The 27,130-nt window shown below is 41.9% G+C and overlaps 1 pseudogene; it reads left to right on the top strand.

Moving 5' to 3' along the window:
* The window catches only part of LOC117507827, a 69,457-nt pseudogene extending 43,567 nt beyond the window's left edge, over nucleotides 1–25,890 (top strand).
* Nucleotides 25,891–27,130: the final 1,240 nt, after the last annotated feature.

The following is a 27,130-nucleotide window of genomic DNA, read 5'->3' as shown; positions in this document are numbered from 1 at the left end:
TTTCCTGCTTTTAAACTCAGATAAAACTGAAGTTATTGTACTTGGCCCCACAAATCTTAGAAACATGTGTCTAACCAGATCCTTACTGTGGATGGCATTACCCTGACCTCTAGTAATACTGTGAGAAATCTTGGAGTCATTTTTGATCAGGATATGTCATTCAAAGCGCATATTAAACAAATATGTAGGACTGCTTTTTTGCATTACGCAATATCTCTAAAAATCAGAAAGGTCTTGTCTCAGAGTGATGCTGAAAAACTATTCATGCATTTATTTCCTCTAGGCTGGACTATTGTAATTCATTATTATCAGGTTGTCCTAAAAGTTCCCTGAAAGCCTTCAGTTAATTCAAAATGCTGCAGCTAGAGTACTGACGGGGACTAGAGGAGAGAGCATATCTCACCCATATGGCCTCTCTTCATTGGCTTCCTGTTAATTCTAGAATAGAATTTAAAATTCTTCTTCTTACTTATAAGGTTTTGAATAATCAGGTCCCATCTTATCTTAGGGACCTCGTAGTACCATATCACCCCAATAGAGCGCTTCGCTCTCAGACTGCAGGCTTACTTGTAGTTCCTAGGGTTTGTAAGAGTAGAATGGGAGGCAGAGCCTTCAGCTTTCAGGCTCCTCTCCTGTGGAACCAGCTCCCAATTCAGATCAGGGAGACAGACACCCTCTCTACTTTTAAGATTAGGCTTAAAACTTTCCTTTTTGCTAAAGCTTATAGTTAGGGCTGGATCAGGTGACCCTGAACCATCCCTTAGTTATGCTGCTATAGACTAGACTGCTGGGGGTTCCCATGATGCACTGTTTCTTCTCATTTTTGCTCTGTATGCACCACTCTGCATTTAATCATTAGTGATCGATCTCTGCTCCCCTCCACAGCATGATCTTTTTCCTGGTTCTCATCCCTCAGCCCCAACCAGTCCCAGCAGAAGACTGCCCCTCCCTGAGCCTGGTTCTGCTGGAGGTTCTTCCTGTTAAAAGGGAGTTTTCCTTCCCACTGTAGCCAAGTGCTTGCTCACAGGGGGTCGTTTTGACCGTTGGGGTTTACATAATTATTGTATGGCCTTGCCTTACAATATAAAGCGCCTTGGGGCAACTGTTTGTTGTGATTTGGCGCTATATAAAAAAAATTGATTGATTTGATTGATTGATTGATCTACAATGATCTCCAATGCTTTAAAATGGACAAAAAAAAACAGAGATGTGTGGAAGAAAACAGAAAATAACCATCATAATGGATAGAAAAATAACCAGAATGGCAAAGACTCACCCATTGATCAGCTCCAGGATGATCAAAGACAATCTGGAGTTACCTGTAAGTGCTGTGACAGTTAGAAGACGTCTGTGTGAAGCTAATTTATTTGTAAGAATCCCCCGCAAAGTCCCTCTGTTAAATAAAAGACGTGCAGAAGAGGTTCCAATTTGCCAAAGAACACATCAACCGGCCTAAAGAGAAATAGAGGAATATTTTGTGGACTGATGAGAGTAAAATTGTTCTTTTTGAGTCCAAGGGCCGCAGGCAGTTTGTGAGATGACCCCCAACTCTGAATTCAAGCCACAGTTCACAGTGAAGACAGTGAAGCATGGTGGTGCAAGCATCATGATATGGGCATGTTTCTCCTACTATGGTGTTGGGCCTATATATCGCATACCAGGTATCATGGATCAGTTTGGATATGTCAAAATACTTGAAGAGGTCATGTTGCCTTGTGCTGAAGAGGACATGCCCTTGAAATGGGTGTTTCAACAAGACAATGACCCCAAGCACACTAGTAAACGAGCAAAATCTTGGTTCAAAACCAACAAAATTTATGCCTCGCAGATGTGAAGAAATCATGAAAAACTGTGGTTATACAACTAAATACTAGTTTAGTGATTCACAGGATTGCTTAAAAAAGTAGTTTGAACATAATAGTTTTGAGTTTGTAGCGTCAACAGCAGATGCTACTATTATTGTGAACACCCCCTTTTCTACTTTTTTTTTTACTAATAGCCCAATTTCATAGCCTTAAGACTGTGCATATCATGAATGCTTGGTCTTGTTGGATTTGTGAGACTTTACTGAATCTACTGGTACCTTTTTTCCCATGTAACAATAAGAAATATACTCAAAACCTGGATTAATCTTTTTAGTCACATAGCACTACTATTATTCTGAACACTACTGTAAGTATTCACAGCTTTTACCATGAAGCTCAAAATTGAGCTCATGTGCATCCTGTTTCCACTGATCATTCTTGAGATGTTTCTACAGCTTCACCCCACCTGGGGTGAATTCAGTTTTGGGCATCATTCAGCATGATGTGGAAAGGTACACACCTTTCTACATATAAGGTGTCACAGTTGACAGTGCTTGCCAGAGCACAAACCAAGCATGAAGTCAAAGGAATTGTCTGTAGATTTCAGAGACAGGATTGTCTCAAGGCATCAATCTGGGGAACAGTACAGAAACATTTCTGCTTTGAAGGTTCCAATGAGTACAGTGGCCTTCATCATTCATAAATGGTAGAAGTTCAGATCCACCAGGACTCTTCCTCGAGCTAACCGCCTGTCTAAACTAAGCGATCGGGGGAGAAGGTCCTTAGTCAGGAAGGTGACCAAGAACCTGATGGTCAGTCTGTCAGAGCTCCAGAATTTCCTCTGTGGAGAGAGGAGAACCTTCCAGTAGAACAGCCATCTCTGCAGCAATCCACCAATCAGGCCTGTATCGTAGAGTGTACGGAAGCCACTCCTTAGTAAAAGGCATATGGCAGTCCACCTGGATTTTGATAAAAGGCACCTGAAGAACTCTCAGACCATGAGAAACAAAATTCTCTGGTCTGATGAGACAAAGATTAAACTCTTTGGTGTGAATGCCGGGTGTCATGTTTGGAGGAAACCAGGCACCATGGCTACAGTGAAGCATGGTGGTGGCAGCATCATGCTGTGGGGATGTTTTTCAGCCACAGGAACTGGGAGACTATGCAAGACTGAGGGAAAGATGAATGCAGCAATGTACAGAGACATCCTGGATGAAAACCTGCTCCAGAGCACTCTTGACCTCAGTCTGGGGTGACGGTTCATCTTTCAGCAGGACAATGACCCTAAACACACAGCCAAGATATCACAGGAGTGGCTTCAGGACAACTCTGTGAATGTCCTTGAGTGGTCCAGCCAGAGCCCAGACCTGAATCTGATTGAACATCTCTGGAGAGATTTGAAAATGGCCTTTGCACCGATGCTCCCCATCCAACCTGGTGGACCTTGAAAGGTGCTGCAAAGAGGAATGGGCAAAACTGCCCAAAGATAGGTGAACCAGCTTGTGGCATCATATTCAAGAAGACTTGAGGCTGTAATTAACGCCAAAGGTGCATCAACAAAGTATTGAGTTGTTGTTGGTGTCCTTTCGGCTGGTTCCATTTTGTTCAGGGTTGCCACAACCAGATCCACATTGGTATTTGGCACAAGTTTTACACCGGATGCCCTTCCTGACACAACTCCAGTTTCTCCTGGAGAAACATACAAAGCTGTTGGTGTTCCAAAGTGAGATCTGATGGAACACACAAAATGCTTTGACACACTGAACTATTTCAACACAACTGTTTCATATTGATTCAAAAAGCTTTGGATTCTCCATCACTCCTGCCTTGGGTCCTGCATGACAACCACCCAGATAGACAACTACTCCATGTTCACATCGATAAAATAACCGTGTATCTACTGCAGACAAGTCAAACATGGATGTCCCCTTGTCCTTCCCCAGCAGCTGGGGTCCTTAGCACTCAGACACCTGTGTGCTGGAAAATGCACAAATGTTTCACATGGCCAAAATATCAAAATTGATACTCCCTCACAATGCAAGTGTGAGGGCGTCATCTTAGTCTCTCTTAGTAACTGCTTATTTAATACAAAGTCATTCCAGTGTTATCTTCAAAGAGACCTAGTTCCAAAGACACCCAGGTGCCACCTTAGGACACTGGTTTGCATCCAAGTCTCACAACTATAGAGTAAGACAGGTAGCACCAGGATCCTAAATACCTTTGTTCATCTGCAAAGATATCAGCATTGCCAAACACCTCTGTCCAGTGACCTCATGACTCCATAAGCTCTTCCCAGGCAGCTCTTGTAGACAAGGAGTTTCATCTCATGTCATCATGCCAACCCTGCTGTACGGATCTGAGACCTGGACCATCTACCGCCGGCTCCTGAAGCCCCTCCTGCAATTCTACCAATTTTGCCTGAGGAAAATCCTCTGCATCATCTACCATACCAATATCAGCATCCTGGCTGAAGCCAAGCTATAGACCATAAAGTGTGTCATGATCCAGAACCAGCTCGTGATGGGTGGGTCACATCGACAGGATGGATGACAGCCAACTTCCGAAGCAGATCTTCTATTCCCAGCTGAGTGAAGGAAAACAGTCCAGAGGAGGGCAGAGTCCAAAGATCCAAACACAGCACCTCAGCCACACAGAGCTCCACAGCCATCACACTGGCTGAGAATTTCAAGATAATGTTCATTCTTCATGATGCAATTTTTATTTTTTAAAGTGTGCACTAGCAAAATGTCTTCTGTACACTTCATCCTGAGCAATGTAACATCTACAATGATTCCACTATTCTCATAGTTTTGTACAGTAGAACGTATATTTGCTCGTGGTGCCTTCAATGTTTTAGAGAAGGCTTTTAAAGAAGAACCTGTCTTATGGAGTTCCACAGTGTTTTCTGAATGGTTTGGTTTAATTGTTGTACTTTTTTCCATGATCGTAAAGGAGGAACTGGGTGTGCAGGTAGAATAAGTGACAGGTATGTCTGGAAACATGAATGTAGATTTGGGGAAAATTCAATTATGATGGTATTTAGCCAACGTGTATGTAAACGTGGCTTGAACTATACACCACCACAAGGCCTTAGCAGACGTTGGTGGCCCATGATGCAAAATGCTAAGTAGTGAAGGATAAACAACAGTCTATACATGAAGCACAAGCCTGATCAGAATGGCAACTGTGCAGGCACTGGTTCCAGTTTCTGCAGTGTCCCTGCCAGGTTCAGTGCCACACAGGCTCCTGTGTGGACTACCGTACTGTACAGGAAGTCCATCTGTATTCTGATCCTGTCTGGCTGGACACTGCTCATGTGCCCAAATGATCCATGCTGTTCAGAGCTGTGCAGAAGGGGTTTGTTCTGCTCATAATGAGTCCAGCCTGAGGCCAGTGCGGTGTTATTAGGACTACAGCTCAGCACAGAAAACTCCACTGGGAAACACTTCAACAAGATTAATGTTCCCTCTTTGTCCTTTGGCTGAAATGATTTGTCAAGACTGACACAATAGTGGAATGATGCTGCTGTTGTTTTTGATGAATACTACGTGTGGAGCTTTGTTAGACTGATTGCACAGGGGAAATGTTCTAAGCTTTGCACTCCCAGTTCTTCCGAAATTTAAATTATACTTCAGAAATGTTAAAATTCTATTGCTGAAAACATAGATTGTTTTTATGGATTGTATGTATACATTTTTGCATTTTGTAAATGGGTTAACACAAAAACAGCAAGAAGCAAGACGACAGAACAAATGCACATAAACAAGTATAGTATTTGTATTGGGAATGTACACATGTACAGTATTCATCTGCTTAATTCAAACATTGGACAATGGTGAGCTGTGTTTAAAATAATAGTAACATCAAAACAAGAGGAACATACAACATACACCCTTCACCAAAAACTCCAAAATGTTACATGATTTAGATATATTGCCCCAGAGAGAGACAGATGCTGTATTTTTTTCTACTTCCAATCTTGACCCTAAATATTGCGATCAGAGAAGTTATACGGCCATCCCTTGTTCAAGTGCTTTTTAGCACTGGGGAAGTGTGATAGTGATAGCTGTTTGACATTATATAACGGCTGAGTGGATCCTTGTCATTTGATTGGTGCTTTGTATGTCACATGACATGGATGAATTTGTCCCATTTGTGTTGCATTGCATTTAGAGTGCAGTTTGGTTCCATATGTTTGGTACCATTGCACTCTGCACACATGCCAACATGCGCGCATGCACACACAAAACAAATCCACTGCATTGTCTGGAGGCTGTTAGCAGGAAGAAAGAATGAAAAGATGGACTAATTTCTGATGTGAATTTTTTTGGTGCACTGAGGATGTACACTAGGGTTATGACAAATCTCAAATTTATTAGCCTGGGGTTATAAATGATGAACTTTTACCTAAAACTCACAAAAATGACTTTGGTTTTGCCAGACCTTGAAAAAAAACTCCCGCACCTAAGACAGCTTCATATTTCACATTAAATCACTGAGCGGCTCAAACACTCTTTATTATAATACTTCAGTTTTACATACAATACACATGAGGAATACATGAAAATGAGTACATATAGCATTTGTCGTGTTTTTAATAGTGTTTCAGATTTGTGTATTAGTGTTAATAAATTTGCTGCTAAGATATTTGTCTGTTTTGCAAGTAGAACAAACCTCCTCCATCAACCTTACAGCTGTCTCAGCTACTATGAGTAGAGAAGCATTTCACAGCTTTGGGACACTTACGTTTGGATATTGATGACAGCAGGTCTTCATAATCTGTCTCTGAATAGTGTTGGTTAGAAAACCAGGCCCGTGACCATGTAGTTGCAATGAAATCGCAAGTTACCCTCAGCTGATCTCGCCACTTTGCAAGAAGATAAAATGCAATAAGTGCTAAAATTCCTCGTGAGTTCCACCTGGCACTGTGAAGTGTTGGCAGCTTGTACCATTTGATGTGAGGCCATTTTTCCTCCATTTTGTAAAACTTGTATGCTTCACAAAGCTCAAAAAGGAATTTAAAATCATCTCTCCAGCCAAGGTTCTCATATTCCGGTATCACTTCTGTGCCCATGTGTGCATTTTGCAAATCATCATACTGTTCCAAAATCTCATCAATAAACTCGTAGTTAATGTTAGGTGACCGTGACCGTATAGGAAAAAAGAAGTCCAACACATGTCGCAGAACAAGATCAAGAATGTGGTGCTGGCAGCCGATGTATTGAGATTCATCGAATCCCTTGTGTCGAAATGTTCTCTGAAGCCTGGGTACAACACCATTTTTGTGACCACTATTGACTGCTGTTGTGTCAGAGATGATCATCTGAATACTGTTCCATGCATTGTACTCATCAAGCAGGTCCTATAGTGGTATATAGATGTCTGCAGTGGTTCTACTGTCACAAGCCAAAATGCCAAGTTGTAATGTTCTTCTGTCATTTTTTAAGTACACAACTTGGTACTCCTTATTGTCAATTTTCTTACCATCAAAATGCAAACAAAATTTCTCTTCAGAGATCAGTTACATGAGGCGGTTCTTAACTTGTTCTGCATCTCTGATTGTTTGACGCCATACAACAGACTGTGATGGTGTTGGGACACAAAGAGTGTTTAGACACCAGTTTGGCAGCAGACTTTGAGTGGCATGTTCATGTTTATCTATAAATGGACTGCATTTATATAGTGTTTTTCCATCTGCATCAGACACTCAAAGCACTTTACAATTATGCCTCACATTCACCCCAATGTCAGGGTGCTGCCATACAAGGCGCTCACTACACACCGGTAGCAATAGGGGATTAAAGGCCTTGCCCAAGGGCCCTTAGTGATTTTTCCAGTCAGGTGGGGATTTGAAACCATGATCTTAACCACTAGACCATCACCTCCCCCATCATCTATTTTACCTTTATTTTTTATTTCTTTTAATTATTGTTTAATAATGTATTTTAGCAATATTTATTTGTATATATTTTCTTGTTATTAATTGATACTTGTTAATTCTTTTCTTGTTACGTTATTTTTAAATAGTATTGTGTAAACTCGTGTATTTTTAAAAGTGATGTGGTGCTAGGTGCGGGAGGTTTTTTCATGATCCAGTGAAATAAACTTCAAAAAAGTGATCTATAGGTAAAAGTTCATCAAATGCAACATCAGGAAAATGAAAGGTTTGTAGTCATAACCCTAATGTATACAGTCTTTTTTTTTTTTTGGTAGTACACGTGGACACAAGCGGCGACCTGGTTGCGTGTGTGCACATGCACGGGGACAACGACTCTACCGAGACAATGATTTGATTAAGCTAACTGACACTGCTAATTCTTGTAACAAATATACACACACACACACACAAAAAAATAAAATAATAATCCACTAAGCTGTAAGCCGTCTGGATGCATGAAGAGCTGTTCAGATGAAAAGCGGATGTGATTTTTGGCTGCACTGAGGAACTACAGTCTTTTTTTTTTTTTTTTTTTTTTTTTGGATGTCCGAAGTCAGTGCACAGCATCACTGGACTACACATTACAATTTGGACTTTAGCAGCAGTGGAACACCAAAATGTAAGTCCCTTTTCTGTTGTTCATAAATTAATAAAATATCAAATGACAAGGATATATTTTAACTGTTATATAAAACAAATAATGAATGTTTTTTACATTCTTTCAATGGAACAAATATTTAATTTGCCCCATTGAATGGGATGTTCCAGCTTTCACCTCATAAAATATTCCTACCATTAAACTCATAAACATTCATTATTTGTATAGTACTACACTCAACAAAAATATAAATGCAACACTTTCAGTTTTGCTCCCATTTTGTATGAGATGAACTCAAAGATCTAAAACTTTTTCCACATACACAATATCACCATTTCCCTCAAACATTGTTCACAAACCAGTCTAAATCGTGATAGTGAGCACTTCTCCTTTGCTGAGATAATCCATCCCACCTCACAGGTGTGCCATATCAAGATGCTGATTAGACACCATGATTAGTGCACAGGTGTGCCTTAGACTGTCCACAATAAAAGGCCACTTTGAAAGGTGCAGTTTTATCACACAGCACAATGCTACAGATGTCGCAAGATTTGAGGGAGCGTGCAATTGGCATGCTGACAGCAGGAATGTCAACCAGAGCTGTTGCTCGTGTATTGAATGTTCATTTCTCTACCATAAGCCGTCTCCAAAGGCATTTCAGAGAATTTGGCAGTACATCCAACCAGCCTTACAACTGCAGACCACGTGTAACCACACCAGCCCAGGACCTCCACATCCAGCATGTTCACCTCCAAGATCGTCTGACACCAGCCACTCGGACAGCTGCTGAAACAATCGGTTTGCATAACCAAAGAATTTCTCCACAAACTGTCAGAAACCGTCTCAGGGAAGCTCATCTGCATGCTCGTCGTCCTCATCGGGGTCTCGACCTGACTCCAGTTCGTCGTCGTAACCGACTTGAGTGGGCAAATGCTCACATTCGCTGGCGTTTGGCACGTTGGAGAGGTGTTCTCTTCACAGATGAATCCCGGTTCACACTGTTCAGGGCAGACGGCAGACAGCGTGTGTGGCGTTGTGTGGGTGAGCGGTTTTCTGATGTCAATGTTGTGGATCGAGTGGCCCATGGTGGCGGTGGGGTTATGGTATGGGCAGGCGTCTGTTATGGACGAAGAACACAGGTGCATTTTATTGATGGCATTTTGAATGCACAGAGATACCGTGACGAGATCCTGAGGCCCATTGTTGCGCCATACATCCATGAACATCACCTCATGTTGCAGCAGGATAATGCACAGCCCCATGTTGCAAGGATCTGTACACAATTCTTGGAAGCTGAAAATGTCCCAGTTCTTGCATGGCCGGCATACTCACCGGACATGTCACCCATTGAGCATGTTTGGGAAGGTCTGGACCGGCGTATACGACAGCGTGTACCAGTTCCTGCCAATATCCAGCAACTTCGCACAGCCATTGAAGAGGAGTGGACCAACATTCCACAGGCCACAATTGACAACCTGATCAACTCTATGCGAAGGAGATGTGTTGCACTGCATGAGGCAAATGGTGGTCACACCAGATAGTGACTGGTATCCCCCCCCAATAAAACAAAACTGCACCTTTCAGAGTGGCCTTTTATTGTGGACAGTCTAAGGCACACCTGTGCACTAATCATGGTGTCTAATCAGCATCTTGATATGGCACACCTGTGAGGTGGGATGGATTATCTCAGCAAAGGAGAAGTGCTCACTATCACAGATTTAGACTGGTTTGTGAACAATATTTGAGGGAAATGGTGATATTGTGTATGTGGAAAAAGTTTTAGATCTTTGAGTTCATCTCATACAAAATGGGAGCAAAACTAAAAGTGTTGCGTTTATATTTTTGTTGAGTGTATATATGAAGTTTACATGCATATGAATCCTAAAGCCCCCATCACACGTAGCAAGAATGTGCAGGAACCAGGTCGAAACAGCATCGGACACAATAAATGGACTGCATTTATATAGCGCTTTTCCATCTGCATCAGATGCTCAAAGCGCTTTATTATTATTCAGGGTGCTGCCATACAAGGCGCTCACTACACACCGGGAGCAATGGGGGATTAAAGACCTTGCCCAAGGGCCCTTAGTGATTTTCCAGTCAGGTGGGGATTTGAATCGAGGATCTTCTGGTCTCAAGCCCAACACCTTAACCACTAGACCATCACCTCCCCCCAATTAGGAGGAAAAGAGGCATCGTCAGTAGTGTCAGAATGCATCCAAATTACCTCGTCCACACCTGCATGATGGCATCCAAAGAGTGTGTAGACAACAGTTTAGATGACACAGACTGCTGTCAGACTGCCATAAAAGGCACTGAAGACTGCCCGATGTCCAAATAAACACGGGACCTGAGTGGGAGGCAGTGCTGTGTTCCTCACACACACATGCGTGTGTCTGTACTTTCTTTTAGTGTTTTGACACTTTCTTCCCTTCTATTCTCAATTACTCATATCTCACTGGGACAAATAATCAGTTCTAAAAATTATGATTCTTTAATTAAAGTTTATACAAGTGTTGTGTAATCATCAGTAAGCTTATCGATTATAGTGTTTTTATACAGATCAGTGACCAGCACCAAACCTCAAAGCCTATATAGGATTTAATCTACAGATTTCACTACCACCGTTTGTGTTGACCAACATGCCAACGCATTTCTTGCCGACAACGTAGGCAGAGATTTTCCTTATTGATGGGCTGAAGTGTGTGAAAAATGTGACACAAAGTGGAAATATGTGTAAGACTGTCCACAACAAGTTGGGTCGTGTATTTTTTCCAACTGGCCCTGCCCCAGTCACTGCCGACCTTCTGTGAGGTGTGCTTAGCCAATCAGGAGCTAGGGAATACCAGACTTAATGAAACTGCTGTGGTTGCAGCAGGAAGATATGGAAAGCATGCAGAGCAGCTGCCCTCAAGGACCTATGTTGGTGACTACTGGTCTATAACATGAAGGTCCATTTATGTCTGAGACAAAGCCTCATAAAGGAGAGGCAGGATTCTGCAGATAGTCTACACATGCTGCTCTTTAATGATTCTCCTTGATCATTCTGCAGTCTAATTCTTCCTGTCTATGCAGGTGTAGGGGGAAATCTGGTGGCCATCCAAGCAAGCAGGATGTCTACATACCTGCACTTCTGGAGCGTTCCTGGAGTTCTTCCATGTAAGATGGCTGTGAGCTGTCCTGGACCTGCTGCTACATTCTGCTCCACAGGTGTGTGCACAAACTACAGGTTTTCTGGAAGGAATTATTTCCAGGTTTGTAACTTGCTGCGCTTTTAAACAAAAGTAGGTGATGTCAGTCATGTACCAGGTCTGGGCTCTGGCTGGAACACTCAAGGACATTTATAGAGTTGTCCTGAAGCCACTCCTTTGATATCTTAGCTGTTTGTTTAGAGTCATTGTCCTGCTGAAAGATGAACTGTCACCCCAGTCTGAGGTCAAGAGCACTCTGGAGCAGATTTTCATCTGGGATTTCTCTGTACTTTAATGCATTCTTCTTTCCCTCAATCCTGACTAGTGTCCCAGTTGCTGCTGCTGAAAAACATCCCCACAGCATGATGCTGCCACCACCATGCTTCACTGTAGGGATGGTGCCTGGTTTCCTCCAAACATGACACCTGGCATTCACACCAAAGAGTTCAATCTTTGTCTCATCAGACCAGAGAATTTTGTTTCTCATAGTCTGAGAGTCCTTCAGGTGCCTTTTGGCAAACTCCAGGCAGGCTGCCATGTGCCTTTTACTAAGGCGTGGCTTCTGTCTGGCCACTCTACCATACAGGCCTGATTGGTGGATTGCTGCAGAGATGTTTGTCCTTCTGGAAGGTTCTCTTCTCTCCACAGAGGAATTTCTGAAGCTCTGACAGAGTGACTATCGGGTTCTTGGTCACCTCCCTGACTAAGGTCCTTCTCCCTGTTGCTGAGTTTAGGCAGGCGACCAGCCTAAGCTCAATTTTGATCTTCATGGCAAAGGCTGTGAATGCTTACAGTGTGTGTGTATATATATATATATATATATATATATATATATATATAGAGAGAGAGAGAGAGAGAGAGAGAGAGAGAGAGAGAGAGAGAGAGAAACGAGAACACCTGCCAGACCAGAAGTATTTTGTTAGTACGTAATGTCAAAAAATATGACCAAATAAGCATAAATTTGGATGTGAACAATAATTTCAGTGCAGCCGCCTGAATTTTACAAATGGTTTTCAACACGGAGGTGTTTTTCCTGTCTCGGCGCACACAGATTCGACGAGTCGTCACGGAAACGACTCGGCGAATTTGCGCGCACGTCTTTCATTAAAAAATGTCCTTAAACAGTGGAATGTCCGCATAAAGTCCTCATGCCGGCCTGTTCTGAATCTTCTCTGTTCTCTCACAACATCCTGGGTGAATTAAGCCTTAAATTAGAATGTTTTCAGGTCGAAACAGGCCGACGACGGCGCCTAGAAGGGCTGCGCGACGTCCCGCTCCGTGGGAAGTCCTTACAGCGACAGAAACACCCCATAATCTCTCATCAGCCGTTAAACTTTTCACCGAAAAGCAGCTTAATTTCTCGAATAGTGTCCACTCGGATATTCCTCACAGGTCCAGAAAAAATGTTGATAAAGCAACGCGCGCCGTCCGCAGCGGCTATTCAGACAAAGAGATTCCGACGGGCGGGGTGGAGCACTCCTCACTCAAGGCCTGCCCACAGGCGAATGACGTCACCGACGCGTGAAAAAACTCACGCATGCACGAGGGTTCAAGCTTGTCTGATGTAAAAACATATGAATTAAATCCATTTATTTTTTGAAAAAAATAAAAAGGACCGCTTTTTTCATCACAGACCTCGTATATGGTAGATCATGCATAGAGAAATTTGTCACATGGCCAAAATATCAAAGTTGATGCATCCTCATAATGCAGGTGATACTCCTGATCTTAGTGTTCTTAAGTAACCTTTCATTTGAAATAGTCATTCCAGCGCTACCTAGGTGAATCCAAAAAGACAAGTCATTGCCTGAGATCACTGGTTTGTGTCCACATCTTAGAACCATACAGTAAGAAGCAGTGAGGCAAATAAGTATTTAATCCACTGTCGATTTTGCAGATTTTTCCAACTACAAAGAATGGAGAGGTCTGTAATTTTTATCATAGCTACACTTCAACTGTGAGAGACAGAATGTAAAAAAAAAAAAAAAAAAAAATCAGAAAATCACATTGTGTGATTTTTAAATAATTAATTTGCATTTTATTTCATGAAATAAGTATTTGATCACCTACCAACCAGCGAGAATTCTGGCTCTCACAGACCTGTTAGTTTTTCTTTAAGAAGCCCTCTTATTCTGCACTCTTTACCTGTATTAATTGCACCTGTCTGAACTTGTTACCTGTATAAAAGACACCTGTTCACACACTCAATCAGTCACACTCCAACCTGTCCACCATAGCCAAGACCAAAGAGCTGTCTAAGGACACAATGGGAAAAAAATGTAGACCTGCACAAAGCTGGGATGGGCTACAGGACAACAGGCAAGCAGCTTGGTGAGAAGGCAACAACTGTTGGCAGAATTATTAGAAAATGGAAGAAACAAGATGACTGTCAATCTTCCTCAGTCTGGGACTTCATGCAAGATCTCACCTTGTGGGGTAAGGATGATTCTGAGAGAGCCCAAAACTATATGGCAGGACCTGGTCAATGACCTGAAAAGAGCTGGAACCACAGTCACAAATGTTACATTAGTAACACACTACACTGTCAAAATCCTGCAGGGCACGCAAGGTCCCCCTGCTCACGCCAGCACATGTCCAGGCCCATTTGAAATTTGTCAGTGACCATCTGGATGATCCAGAGGAGGCATGGGAGAAGGTCATGTGGTCAGATGAGACCAAAAAGAGCTTTTTGGTATCAACTCCACTCCCCATGTTTAGAGGATGAGAACAACCCCAAGAACACCATCCCAACCGCTGGGATGGTGCAAAGGGGACAGGACGACTGCATTGTATTGAAGGAAGGATGGAAGGGGTCATGTATTGTGAGATTTTGGCAAACAACCTCCTTCCCTCAGTAAGATCATTGAAGATGGGTCATGACTGGGTTTTCCAGCATGACAATGACCCAAAACACACAGCCAGGGCAACTGGTTCTGTAAGAAGCATTTCAAGGTCCTGGAGTGGCCTATCCAGTCTCCAGACCTGAACTCAATAGAAAATCTTTGGAAGGAGCTGAAACTCGAAACCTGAAAGATCTGGAGAAGATCTGTATGGAGGAGTGGACCAAAATCCCTGTTGCAGTGTGTAAACTTGGTCAAGAACTACAGGAAACATCTGACCTCTAATTGCAGACAAAGGTTTCTGTACCAAATATTAAGATTAAGACTGTTTTTGTTACCACGGCTTGAGGTGAGCAAAAATGGGCAAAAAAAAAAAAAGGTACATGGTTAGGCAGTCCAAAATAAGCAACAGTATCAGAAACATAGGGCTTGGGCATGGTCAAAAAATGAGCAGGAAGTCAAAAACACAGCAAGCAAAAAAACGTGTCAAGAACAGAACACGGAAAGGAGCTGGAAGCGAAGGCACAAGGATCTGGCGGGGAAGCGAGGGAACCAAGTGGCTTAAATACAGGAGCTGATGAGTGGTGATTGAGAACAGGTATGCAGTAAAGTTTCAGAGAGGGGCAGGGCAACAGGCAAAGCACCGCCCACCAAAGACCCATGTGAAAGACGAGAGAGAGTCACCAGAACCCAAGCAAAAAAAATAAATAAATAACTAAACCACAGAAAGACAAAGAGAACAGATAAAAAGAGAACAAAATAAGAAAACAAAACAAAACAATACAGTACATGACTAAACCAAAACACTACCTAACCAAGCCCCACAATCCTGACATTTTGTTGTATCAAATACTTATTTCATGCAATAAAATACAAATTAATCATTTAAAATCATACAATGTGACCTTCTGATTTTTTTGTTTGTTTGTTTTTAGATTCTGTCTCTCACAGTTGAAGTGTACTTATGATAAAAATTACAGGCCTCTCCATTCTTTGTAGGTGAGAAAACTTACAAAATTGACAGTGGATCAAACACTTATTTGCCTCACTGTAGGCTGCACCAGGACCCTAAAGACTTTGACCTTCGTTCTCCCGCAAAGACATTAGTATTGCCAAACAATGCTGTCCAGTGACCTAATGACTCCATAAGCTCTTCGCAGGTGTCTCTCGATCTCACAGACCGAGAATATAGAGACATGAATGTCACTGCCTAGAGTGGATGTGTCACTGTTTCAGAAAGCAACTGGCTGGACACAAAGGCAGGACTCTGACACAAAAAAATATGTTCAAAAGGCTTTACTCGTTTACCAGGCAGGGTTCAGTACCCAGGATAGTAAACGGTGATTCGCAAAAGTGTCCAAAACATAAGGCAATAGTCAAAAAGCGAGCAAAAATGGTACATCAGGACATAAAAAGGACAACTTTAACACTGAATTAAGGCCAGAAACGCTGGCATGGAGCACAAACAATCTGGCAGAGACTGGAGAGAAACAAAAAGCTTAAGTGCAGGTGGTAATTAGCGGAAATGAGATATACGTTATGGATATGCGATGAGTGAATTCCAAATCATTTGGTAAAATCTGTGGAGATCAATCTGATCCTTTATCTGTCAGAAAGTCCTGGAAAAATATGTCAGTGAGCGCTGCTGTGTTCCAGTCGCTCTGTGCTGCGAGAACGCAGAAGTCGATTGCGTAATCAGAGTTCATAAATTCAAAATGTAGTTCACACTGTGTGATTAAAAGGTCTTACTTACATCACCAGACTCTCCAGAAAAAAAAACGTTCTGGTCAGGAGAGCTGGCCGCAAAAAGAACTGTCCACCATGGGAGGCATAACTCTTAAGGAGGTAAATGTCAGCCGACTGGAGGAGGGTTCAGAACTTAGGGTAGAGGGGGTACCCTGTGATTCAAGAACGGCCACTAGTTCATCCTGGCTTCTGGCCAACTGAGTCCTGCACACCTTATCTTCTTTTTGCGATAATTACTGACCTTGAGTACGCCGTGTCAATTGCAACAGCCCAGAGTCCACTATGTCCATGTTCAGGCCAGATCGTCCGTCACAGTTTCAGACATAAACTGGCTGGACACAAAGTCTGACACAAAAAGGTACGTTCAAAAGGATTTTCTCATTTACCAGGCAGGGATTGGTACACAGGTTAGCAAATGGTGATTAGCAAAAGTGTCCAAAATGTAAGGCAATAGACGAGGTCAAAAAGTGAGCAGAAAAAACGGTACACAGCAGGACATAAACAAGAAAACATGGGCACTGTGAATTAAGGCTGGAAACGCTGGTAGCACAAACAATCTGGCAGAGACTGAAAAGAAACAAGAGGCAGAGGAAATGAGCAACAGGTGAGAAGGAAGAACATCAGCAAGGCGTGGAAGCAAAGATGAGAGGAAGAGACAGCCGTACCCAACACCCAGTCCATGCAACCATTGAACAGTGTTGAAGCCAGAACACGTCTGAGAAATGCTAGTTTTCAGTGGGGAAAACCTCAGTCTCTGCCTCCACTCTGCATAGCACTGACAGTGTCTATATACAGGCTGGAGGTGATGTCCACTAACTTCTTGGGGATCCCACTAGTTCTCAGAATGTCCCAAAGAGCAGTCCGATCAACAGAACCAACCGCTTTACAAAATCAACTCAGGCTGCAAAGAAGTACTTACATTCTGTCAGTACTCACCTAACTAGAATGGCTGACATCAACCATCAAAGTAAAGCAGCACAAAATATCATGCAGACCACCAAAAATTAGTATTTTTCTGTCTGCATTTTTTCACTTTTTCTTTATAATTCATTTTCACTGTTCTGAGTGATGATGAGGATAAATGTGAATGTTTACCCTCATCATCATTCATTACGCATTTCCACTCACACTTTCATCGCTGTGAGTGTAAACCAGAGGGTGCCCCAGGATATTAACTTGTCTATTTGAACTGTGATTGACTGTAGAACAGGTTTTTGGTGGTGTGTGATAAAACCACTACTTCCTGCCACCTCATGAAAACAATGCATTGGCACTGCACCTGACCACACTTAATTTTACACAGTAAAATCACCAATGTTAAATTAACACTGCCAGGGTGCTGCCATACAAGGCGCTCACTACATACTGGGAGCAATAGGGGATTAAAGGCCTTGCCCAACGGCCCTTAGTGATTTTCCAGTCAGGCGGGGATTTGAACTCATGATCTTCTGGACTCAAGCCCAACACCTTAACCACTAGACCATCACCTGTGTAAAATGTAAATAAAAACAGAATACAATGATTTGCAAATCCTCTTCAACCTATATTCAATTGAATACACCACAAAGACAAGATATTTGTTCACACTGATGAACTTTATTGTTTTTGTGCAAATATTTGCTCATTTTGAAATGGATGTCTGCAACACATTTCAAAAAAGTTGGGATGGGCAAACAAAAGACTGGTAAAATTGAAAAATGCTCAAAGAACACCTGTTTGGAAACAGGTGAGTGTCATGATTGGGTATAAAAGTAACATCCCCAAATAGCTCAGCCTTTCACAAGCAAAGATGGGGCGAGGATCACCACTTTGTGAACAACTGCGTGAAAAAAATAGTCCAAAAGTTTAAGAACAATGTTTCTCAACATTCAGTTGCAAGATATTTAGGGATTCCATCATCTACAGTCCATAATATAATCAGAAGATTCAGAGAATCTGGAGAAACTTTGTACACATAAGCGGCAAAGCCGAAAACCAATATTGAATGCCGTGACCTTCGATCCCTCAGGCGGCACTGCATTAAAAACCGACATCATTGTGTAAAGGATCTTGCACGTGGACTCAGGAACACTTCAGGAAACCATTGTCAGTTAACACAGTTTGTCACTATATCAACAAGTGCAAGTTAAAACTCTACCGTGCAAAGCGAAAGCCATACATCAACAACATCCAGAAATGCCGCCGCCTTCTCTGGGCCCGAGCTCATTTGAAATGGACAGACACAAAGTGGAAAAGTGTGCTGTGGTCTGATGAGTCCACATTTCAAATTGTTTTTGGAAATGATGGACGTCGTGTCCTCTGGGCAAAAGAGGAAAAAGTCCATCCAGATTGTTACCAGTGCAAAGTTCAAAAGCCAGCATCTGTGATGGTATGGGGGTGTGTTACTGCCCATGGCATGGGCAACTTATACATCTGTGATGGCACCGTCAATGCTGAAAGGTACATCCAGATTTTGGAGCAACACATGCTGCTATTCAACGTCTTTTTCAGGGATGTCCCTGCTTATTTCAGTAAGACAATGCCAAGCCACATTCTGCACGTGTTACAACAGCATGGCTTCATAGTAAAAGAGTGTGGGTACTAGACTGACTTGCCTGCAGTCCAGACCTGTGTGGCGCATTATGAAGTGCAAAATACAACAACAGAGACCCCGGACTGTTGAACAACTTAAGTCCTACATCAAGCAAGAATGGAAAGAATTCCACCTACAAAACTTCAGCAATTAGTGTCCTCAGTTCCCAAACTCTTATTGAGTGTTGTTAGAAGGAAAGGTGATGTAACACAGTGGTAAACATACCACATAAACGTTTTGCAGGCATCCATTTCAAAATGAGCAAATATTTGCACAATAACAATAAAGTTTATCAGTTTAAACATTAAATATGTTGTCTTTGTGGTGTATTCAATTGAATACAGGTTGAAGAGGATTTGCAAATCATTGTATTCTGTTTTTATTTACATTTTACACAACGTCCCAACTTCATTGGAATTGGGTTTGTAAGAAACAAAATATTTGGAACACACTCTTCATTACAAGTGTTCTGTCACTGTTTATCCAGATACGAACTCTAAATCAGCACAGGTCTTGGTCATCCTTGTGGTCCCAGGTCACCTCTTCTTCCTGTACACCATCCACGTCCTGCAGGGCGGCCACATGGCTATGACGCCAATGTTCATCATCTGCTACCTGTCTGCAGCTCTACTTCAGGTCAGATCTCATGATTTATTTTTGTACTAATGCAGGCAAAATGTAAAAACAAAGCAACAAACAAACAAAAACTCAATTTATATCAAATTACAGCCAAAATGGTAGAATAGTTATTTGGGCTAAAAATAAATTGTCCTTTGAGTTGAATTCTACATTACTTGTTTGTTTTTTTTTGTTTGTTTTTTTTAAGAATAGTTGACCAAACACTTTCCCAAAATGGCACACGGACTAAAAGTCTTTTAATCTGACCTGTTGTGTGATGCATCATCACAGATGAAAACTTCTCCACACGACACCGTTTTTTTTTTGGAAGATGACGTCTGGAAATGCGTTAATTCCTAATGATGGAAATTACTTGTTCAGAGTTTTTTAAGAAGCCCCTCAGTGTTTGTAAGCTCTCAATGCGTTTCTCAGACTGAGCGGTGAGGACGCCGGCGCTTTGTCCCACTCACTCATCTTCAACCGCTTTTCCGTGTTTGGGTTGCAGGGGCAACAGCTCCAGCAGGGGACCCCGACTTCCCTTCCCGTGCCACATTGGCCACGTCTGACTGGGGGATAATGAGGCATTCCCAGGCCAGTGTGGAGATATAATCTCTCCACCTAGTCCTGGGTCTTCCCTGGGGGGTCCTCCCAGATGGACATGCCTGGAACACCTCCCTAGGAGGCACCTAGGAGGCATCCTTACCAGATACCCGAACCACCTCAGCTGGCTCCTTTCAATGCGAAGGAGCAGCGACTCTACTCCGAGCTCCCCCGGATGATCAAACTTCCACTCTATCTCTAAGGGAGACACCAGCCACCCTCCTGAGAAGCCCATTTCGGCCACTTGTACCCACAATCTAATTCTTTCAGTCATGACCCAACCCTCATGACCATAGGTGAGAGTAGGAACGAAGACTGACCAGTAGATCGAGAGCTTCACCTTCTGGCTGAGCTCATGTTACAGAGGCGGGTGATGACATCATCCTTTCAGTTTTCCACAGTAAGACACTTCTGGTGTTTTCAGATTTATGTGATGAGATAAATATTTCACAGAACTGATTGTTTACACAAAATGAGTGTAACGTGATGTTCAATGACATCACGTTCGATGATGTCATGATGACGTTGTACTGCAGTGAGTGTAGTTTCAAGTTTGCTGAAATGGTTCAGTTCTTACTGCCCAAACATCCAGTGAAGTCTTGGTCCCCTAAGGTAAGGAGGAACAGCAGTAGGCACAGACAAACCAGTGACCCGGTGTCACTTCTGGCGTTTAACCCCCTAAGAGAACACGGGCTTCGGACAGGAATCAAATCATTGATGCTTTTGCTCGTAACCATGACAGGTGCATTGTGCTATTATGAAGACATCAATGGTAGGTTAAAGATTTTCTCTCTGCCTGCCTTTGAATTTTTCTCCTGAGGCTATAGGCCACATGTGTAGGTCTGTGAATATTTGTACTGGACAGTAGCCTAAATGGTAAATGGACTGCATTTATATAGCGCTTTTCCATCTGAATCAGACGCTCAGAGTGCTTTACATTATGCCTCATATTCACCCCGATGTCAGGGTGCTGCCATACAAGGTGCTCACTACACACGGGAGCAATAGGGGATTAAGGCCTTGCCCAAGGGCCCTTAGTGATTTTCCAGTCAGGTGGGGATTTGAACCCATGATCTTCTGGACTCAAGCCCAACACCTTAGCCACTAGACCATCAGCCTAGGTTTGTGTGTGTGATTTTTGGTCATTCTGTATGTCATTAGTGACTGTCGCAGATCAGAATGTGGTTATGTGGATGCATGCCTGTGAATGTGACAGAAGTGTAGCAGAGAGCCGTCGTGACACACGAGCCCATAGCGCCCTCATAAAAATGCCAAGCTCTCCCATAGCAGTAGCAGAAAAAAATGTCTGGAGCTGCCACTGTTTTTTCCAGTCATAGAGGCTCTTTGGTGTCAGAATTGAGGAAAATGATCAAAAAACGCAAACGGTTTTTGGTTATAACTTAGCTCATAGCTTCTAAAATAATAAATCTTATTGGAAAGTGGCCATTTACAAATGAATAAAAGTCACTTTCAAGCCCATTGCAGTCTACATTATTTATAGAGCAGGTAGCTCGGTGGTCAGTGACCTGGGATAACATGTAGACCTGGGTTTGCTTCCCACTCATGATACCTGTCTGTGCCAGAAGAAAAGATTGATTTCTCAAAGGCTTGCAAGTGTAAAAACAAACACCACAGCTCCAGCAAAAAAGTGCATGCTGATTTGCTAACAGTGCATACTGAAAATTCCATCTTTCCAATATGCAAAATAGCACATACTGTCCCATTAAGGCATTTGCCTTGCGTGAATTTCCTACTGAAACATGGTGTACACTAAAACCCAAAAACTGTCGTACAGAAAATAAGTCATCCATACCCAAAGTGTGGGTGTGGATGGATCCAAGCACATTCCTTCTGTACATCTCATCAACGTGGATTTGAGTGTACATGCAGAAGTATCAAAGTCCTCCCTCTCCAGGCCTCCATTTTAAATATGCAAATTTAATTCAATAGGCTTAGGATCTGGTCCTCCCCTCTCTGTCTGATTATTCAACATAAACAAAGATAGAAATTCGACCAAGTGTGAGCTACAGACGAATGGAAATGGCATGGAGACATGCAGGGATATTTTATTTGGTACTCTGTCAACTAGAATAAACATGGAACAGAAAACAAGGGAGTGGGAGCATGTGTGAGGCTGTAAACGCTGTGGGCTCAGAGCAACCAGCGCACACACTGAAGTTAAAACAAATGAGGTACACCGTGGCCGATAGTGTGCGACATTCACAACTTTACCCACGTGTTGATTAACAAATATTGAACACAGCTGTTAAGAAGCTCTGCAGCTCTATTTTCACCATCAAGAAACAAACAACAAACAACAAAATATAATAATAAAAAAAAAACTATTTGAATGTGCACATGCCCAAATGTGCACATTCAACCACATTCTGGTTCTCATTTGGGACAATTAAACAAATGAACTGTTTACTCACCCAAGAAGCCACCATGCCAGCCTCTAGCCTGTTCCCAACCACGCTGTTAGTAGAATGACTGAGTCATGCATGAACCAGGCCACGTAGCCACAGTGTTAGTTAGATGCATTTGTGTATCACATATGATTTGAACATTGATGGAATAAAAATGTTCCCTATTCACAAAAAACAAATTCATCATGTGATGGCGTCTTTATAGCAATATGTGTGCAGTTAATAGCTCTGTTTAAATTAGTGTTGGAATGTGATGTACCTGGATTGCATTTAGGTGATTGCATTCCACCAGCTTGCGTGGCTCGGCTCAAGGTTGACTGGCACACTCCTGACCGATCAGCCAGCTCCCACTGGATGCCCCTGTTGCCAGGAATGCCAGTGTGGTCGGCATCTGTGTGGACACAGACAACCCCTGGCTCCTCACCGTATTGCGCTCTGGGCCAACCACAGTGTTACGCACAACTCCAGTAACAGTGGTCTTGGTAAACAAAATTGGCAGTTACCGTCATTTGCAGTAAGCCCCACGTTCCCTGAATACACTGTCATGTCAGATTGCACCATTTGCAAGGGCCGCTAACAATGCCAGCGTGGCCATAACAGGTGAACCATAGTGCTGCACTTTTTGTACTGAACACAAAGAACATTTTGGTGTGACTCTCATCATTATTGTCACTAATGTACACCTGAAGTCTTTCAGGAAAACTAGTATAATAATTTGTGTCTCTAATGGTGAATTGCATTAGTTTTGTGGTGCAAATTTCATTTCATTAATTTTGTACTGTCACACTTTGTCTACAACAAAAACACACACTGAAACTCACATGGATATCTGTCTGTCTCATGAGTCTGTGTGCGTTGATCACAGCTGATGTGATCCATTCTGTGTGTGTAAACGCAAAGAGAACCGTTCTGTGCGCACATTTCTCTGTTCGTTAGACCAGTAGAACACAACATAAGTATTCACAAGTTTGCTTAAATACCGCGTGAATAGGCTAGTTATGTGGCAGAGCACAAGGTGCATGCATACCTGCAAATGGCTGACTGAGTTTTATTTTGTTCTTAAAACCAGTAACACCCATTCATCATGTTACCATCCATTGTCATCTGGACAAATATTCTTATTAAACTTTGACTTTGAGCCCAATGTGTAAAAATTTGGAAAACCCACGCACTTCTCCCTACCACATACTCGTATACTTACTTACATGCCGGTTCCTTTGTAACCTATGCTGTATTCTGAAGGCTAGTACTAGCATATCTTCCAAAAAAAAAAAAAAAAAGAAATACGTCTGAATAAAACTGGATAAGTACAAACAAATTAGTGATAAATACATCCCCTAAAACACAAGCACATCCTGCTGATTTCACTTCTCCTGTTTTACGTACGACACAGCAGCTTTGTCAATATACTACTGGTGTCTCGTGCTGCTCATGGCTTCATATGTAAAGGAAGTCATTGTTCCCTTTGATATTTCCAAGTTGTACGAGTTCCACATGATGGTCAATAAACATCCAATAGCCATTGTCACATCTGTCTTTCCTGATTCTTTCATTTGTCCGTCAACAGTCAATAAGGTTTGACATTGCTAATATGAATGGCTGGTAGCCATTTTACATCCCATGTCCATGTCACAGCTCTCCCATTGACATCGCAAACAGAGCCGTCCACCGTTGTGACCCGCCGTCACTTTCTCTCCGACTTTTTCTGGTGTTCCCTGCAGTCAAACACCACTTACAGTAAGATTTTTTTTTTCAGCTGTGCAACTGTCATATTCCTGAAATTTTCATGCTCCTTCATGATGACAGACTTGGAGATAATGCATGTAAAAGTAAGAGTACACAAGCACTACAAATAATTACAAAATAAAGTACATTATTGAGGTGATGCTAAGTCTAAATCATCACAGTGTTAGTGCATAGATGGGCTAAAAAAATTAATGTTGATGATGCAATGTATTCTGGGTCGATTTTCCTATATATACACTGAACAAAACTATAAACGCAACACTTTTGCTTGTGCTCCCAGTTTTCTTGAGCTGAACTCAAAGATCTAAACATTTTCTATATATACAAAAGACCAATTTCTCTCAAATATTGTTCACAAATCTGTGTAAATTTGTTAGTGAGCACTTCTCCTTTGCCGAGATAATACATCACACCTCACAGATGTGGCATAATTAGTGCAGATGTGTGCCTTAGGCTGGCCACAATAAAAGGCCTCTCCGAAATGTACAGTTTTCCTTTCTTGGGGTGGGGTCAGACAACTAGTCAGTATCCGAGGTGATTCAGATCCAGATCCTGGTTCAGGATTTCACTTTATATAGGCTTTGATGGATTGCGTCAAAACTACTTCACGGATTTTCACCAAATTTTGACCACACATTGGTGTTAGGCATTGGAAGACTCCATTAAATTTTGGAGGTGATCTGGATCATGATTTCACGTTGTAGGCTTTTAAGGTTTACATCAAAACTACTGCATGGCTTTTACTAAATATTCACCACAGATAGAAATTAGGCCATGGAAAATTCCACAAAATTTTGGAGGTGGTCTGGATCCGGATTCTGGATCAAGATTTGACTTTCTATAGACTTTGAAGGACATTCAAACGTTAAAACTACTTCACGTATTCTCACGAAATTTGCAACAAAGATAGATATTAGGGCATGAAAGACTCCTGAATTTTGGACGTGATCTGAATCTGGATTCTGGCTGAGGATTTATTGGGAGTGATCCAGTTCAATATGCAGGTTCTGCAACAGAAAGATACGACATCACGATGTAAAACATAGATCAGGAAGACACTATTTTGTTTCAGCTTGTGAATTAAATATCAGATTTCAACATCATGATTTTTCAGACCATTCTGGATCAGTATGCAATTATTGCATTGTGTTGTGGAATCCGGATCCAGGTAAAGTCCGGGTCACGATGTGAATCACGTTTTATTTTGCGTTCTCGTCAACCCTTGACAGATGACAGATCTGAGATCTGTCATCTCAGATTGCTCATTTCTTTATGCAGTCTTCTGCAGTAGAATCATGAAATTTTGCATAATTAACACTTTGGAAAATGTTATTAAAGACTCAAGATTCAAGATTTAATTTATTAAATGTCACTGTGCAGGTGATGATTCTGCTGTACGTGGCGAGCATCATGATTTGGTGGCTGTGGCAGAGGGGACTCGACCCAGACAACTTCTCCATCCCCTATCTCACAGCTCTGGGTGACCTGTTGGGAACTGGCTTCCTGGCTCTGAGCTTCAGACTGATTCTGATGGCCAGTCCCACCAGAGCTGGACTTTGACCAGAACATGGACAGGTCTACCCTAACATGTGCTGACTGAACATACAGAATACACTGTTACACACATGGAAGGATGAAGTGCATTAAAGGAGGAGTGAAGAAAGAAGCTGAGGAGACATCTACAGAATTGAGACAGGAAAGACACCCAGAGAATACATTCCTGTGGTTCCTCCACCAGCTGACTGAAGAGAGTAGTCAGAATTTTATTTTTATTCTCAGTAGATCTTTATGACATCATAAGGCACAACAGCCAAAGAATGAGAAAAAAGAAAACAAAGGAAAGATTCAGATGCCCCCAAACCTTGATCAAATATTCATTAATTTAAAGGCCATTTGTCGCCATAAAATTTCATCATAAATCATAAACTATTTTTGTTTGTTTGTTTTAGTGTTTGCAAAGCACATAACCTCTGCCCTCATGTCGGTTGACAGAAGTAAGTGTTGTGGAGACTTTGGACAGAGTCCTTGATCACCAGCTGTGTTCAATTACTCAAAAAGAGTTCCTTAACCCCTTAACGCCTATTGTAGCATATATGTGACAATATTTGACTCAATATGCAACATACCAAATTGACCAGTATGCCTGTTGTCGCAAATTTGCAACATACCATTATTATTATTATAACATTATAACATAAATTCATTACCAAAATACCAAAATTACTATTTATTTTTTGTGCAAAAGTGAAATTAATAATGTCAACATTATTTACCATCTACTTAAAGGCAAAAACACACACAAAACATTTTTTATATACAGCTATATAAATTCAGGTGTTAAGGGGTTAAAAGTGTCTAGAAAAGTCAGAAAAAGATCAAAGTCTCAATACAAGTTTATTTTGCTGGCAAAGGAAGAAAAATTCAGTCATCAAGAACACAGAACAGCTTCGATTTACACTCTAAGTAAGCAAAGTTTATTTGTACAGCACCTTTCAAGATAAAATCACAGTGATATGCTGTAATTTGAGAAACACAGAAATAAAAAAAAACAAACTAAAAGCAGCAATAACATAAAACTAGTTAAAAGCAGGCCTGTGCAAATGGGTCTTGAATTTCTCCTTAAAAGTTCCAACAGACTCCATAGAACATAGGTGCAGTGGCAGTGCAGTCCACGGTTTGCACTGCGTTCATCTTAAATACAGTAAAGAGTGCAATCGCTCCTTTCAAAATATATCAAGTCTTACACCAATTCAGTACTTTAACATCTCCCATAATCCCCTGCGCTTCCCAGAATGCATCGCGGTGCCAGTAGATTTCCAGCATTTCAAAGCTATGTAAACAATGGTTAGCGAGGACGTGGATGTCATCGATTCAGTGAGTTCACGAGTGATTATGACACATTCTCTCAAGTTGGGGGGGCTATCTAGAGGAGGTGTAGCACCTGTGATGGACTTCTGCTCTGCCCTGACGTTGTCTTGTTGTCCATACTTCATGTTTACATTGTGCCCTAAACCAGAACTCTGCTGAAACCGACCTCCTCGCTTGAGTCA

Source organism: Thalassophryne amazonica, chromosome 3 (assembly GCF_902500255.1).
Source record: "Thalassophryne amazonica chromosome 3, fThaAma1.1, whole genome shotgun sequence".
In the NCBI taxonomy this organism is placed as follows: domain Eukaryota; kingdom Metazoa; phylum Chordata; class Actinopteri; order Batrachoidiformes; family Batrachoididae; genus Thalassophryne; species Thalassophryne amazonica.
Note: the sequence above shows the minus strand (reverse complement) of the source record. Positions and strands in the feature narration are given on the sequence as shown.